The sequence below is a fragment of the Dreissena polymorpha genome, chromosome 6 (assembly GCF_020536995.1).
Source record: "Dreissena polymorpha isolate Duluth1 chromosome 6, UMN_Dpol_1.0, whole genome shotgun sequence".
In the NCBI taxonomy this organism is placed as follows: Eukaryota; Metazoa; Mollusca; class Bivalvia; order Myida; family Dreissenidae; genus Dreissena; species Dreissena polymorpha.
In genome coordinates this window covers 23,416,324-23,419,102 of record NC_068360.1, presented here as the reverse complement: position 1 = coordinate 23,419,102, position 2,779 = coordinate 23,416,324, and the positions used below count along the sequence as shown (strand labels likewise).

General features: G+C 32.6%; 1 protein-coding gene across 1 annotated transcript in view; it reads right to left on the bottom strand.

The window, feature by feature from the left end:
• Positions 1 to 387: 387 nt before the first annotated feature.
• The window catches only part of LOC127835515 (uncharacterized), a 6,690-nt gene continuing 4,298 nt past the window's right edge, over positions 388 to 2,779 (bottom strand). Inside the window, exon 6 of the mRNA XM_052361954.1 lies at positions 388 to 1,204. The gene's annotated coding sequence lies outside the window, so the exon portion shown is untranslated. The remainder of the gene's footprint in view (positions 1,205 to 2,779) is intronic.

The window sequence follows — 2,779 nt, the reverse complement described above, 5'->3', positions numbered from 1 at the left end:
ATGGTTTATTTTAGCAACAATAACTACTGATCGGAGCATTAAGGCACATTTAATTTTCTTAAATGATATTTTTCTTAACAAAGCACATTCGAAATAGAGTGATAAAAAGTCCAGCTATCTTTTGAGGTAACAACACAAATACAATGACATCTGAATCAATAAACACGCTCATGCACGAGCGGATGTACTTTCATTCATATGAGTCGCGTTCTGAGAAAACTGGGATTAATGCATGTGCGTAAAGTGTCATCCCAGATAAGCCTGTGCAGTCCGCACAGGCTATTCAGGGACGAAACTTTCCGCCTTAACTGGATTTTCGTGTAGAAGAGACTTCCTTTAAACGAAAAATACCATACAAGCGGAAAGTGTCGTCCCTGATTAGGCTGACCTGGGATGACACTTTAAGCACATGCATTAAGCCTCGTTTTCTCAGAACGCGTCTCATATAAAGAGAGATTAACACTTTTTATGCAATGATTTGCATGTAATGCATGTAAAGATATCGCATGGCACATAACGTTACCGTAAATTGTTTGTATCTTCATTAAAAGAAACATAGTTTCACAATACTTAAAACACATGTAGGTACAGAATTAGTCGATATTGTATTTACACGTATAATAGTATCAGTTGAACGAGTTTGTTTGTGTTTACATTACGCTACCCCATATTTTCTTCCAAGGATTGTTATTTATATAATGAACTCCTTTTGCAAACAACTTACTATGCTATGAAACAAGTGTATGCAAAACATTAAAAAAAAATATTTAAACGTATATTTTGTGAACCATGGCATGTCTGTTCTTTTTATCCATGCCACGAATCTGTCAGGCGCACATTACACATTAAATAATGACTAAATTTTATAACAAAAATATGTAATTCAATACATGTTCGCCGCCGTGCTTGACAAGCATGACATGTTTAGGACATTAATGGCATTTAAAACATTTGGCAACGTCGATTTCTGGTTATAACACGGTATAAGAAAGAAACAAACATATTTCTTAGGGTTTAGTTTGACCGCAGTGCGACTGCCCATAAGATGTGACGCAATTTCCGGGTACATTAGGTGCGAAATAGCCTTTAGGACAAGTCTTGGCGGTTTTGGTCGGCCCCAAGCATATGTAGTACTTTTTGCAGTCGGTTTCATGGGCCACGTAGGAGTAGAGAGGTTTGCCTTGGCAAGGGTCAAGGACACCGGCTGAAATATTAGACAGTTTGATAAAAATTATATGAAGTTTATCACAATTATATTGATAAGATATGTATAATTGTTTACAAACTTACACAAATCTTTGCATACACCGACATGGTGAACATTCAACAAGGACGACTGCAAAACCCAGTCAAAATATTTTATCAACTACGTTTTTTTAATTAATACACAATGTCCATGTGGAAACTTATTTATAGATGTTAACTTTTATTATCAAATGACAAAATGCACATCAATTACAACATTTTGCTTAATATGAAAGTTAATGGTACACATGTAATTGATGGTTATCAACATGCAAACACGTTTTTTTTTTGCAAAGTTTTACATGCCTAAAATTTATTGTGTAGCCGTCATTCAAGCGGATTAATTATGCATGAAATAATCTGAATTTGATGCTTCGTAGAAACATTTATAATTTTTAATCATTCACCGAAAGCACAATAATTTATTGTTAATTTATATTTTAAGATGAATATATAAATCAATGACTGTAGAGGAGTGAAGTATGCTCCACGTAACACATTATTATTTTTATATTACGTCCTACATGTTTGTTAACATGGTGGGGAACAGTGTGCCTATTTTCTTAAATTTTTTGTTGACAATAATACTAGCTTTGTTGATGTATTTCATGCGTTTTGGTTCATAGATGTTTTTCCTATTCTGACGTCATTAGAAAGACACTTTTCAATGCAGTTAACTGCCAATGAACGCCGAAGTGAAAATACTTTTTCTTCTTCTTTATATTCATTTAATGAAATGTTTTATGATTTTATAATGTCACACATATTGTTTACTTTTCACCAGTTAAACACATTTCATTCACTACAATGGGTTCACATACATTTCGTTCATGACAATTAACTATCACTTACTTCGTACGTTTCTCCTAAATTAAGAAGCCGAAACAAATAAGTCTGATTTACTTATGCAAACAAGATATTTCAAATGTTTTACAATATAAATTGGTGCAAATGCAATCAATTTCATTACTTAAAGCAGTTTTCGAGAATATCTAACATAATTAATTTCATGCAAGAAGATGCAAATTTTGGCGCACAATCAAATTTCGCCGAGAACATAAATTAACCGTTACAAAAACATGAACCAAAAAGAAAATATGATGGCTGCTTTTGTAAATTTATAATCATTTCATTTTTTTGATCATATAAAACACATATTATCACTCTTGGCTCCACCAATCGTGAAAATATGTTTGTATATTACAACGCTACGAGTGCTCATACACCGTTTCTTAAAACCAAAAGTGAAATAGATTTTGGACTTTTCATCGAAAGCAAAACGTTTCATATTTTTATTTCATGCATGAGTCAATACATAAAACACATACATCAGTATGGTTGGAAAAATGTGACATATGTGCGTTGTTGTATCTATATCATAGTTGTGTAGATATTTTTATAGCTTTATATGAAACACATGGTTATTACAATTCTAAAATCATTTTTATCTGACAGGATACGTCACTGACATTGGCAGACATATTATCATGGTAAACTATTCACTATGGATTAAAAGAAGAACATGTGTTCACCA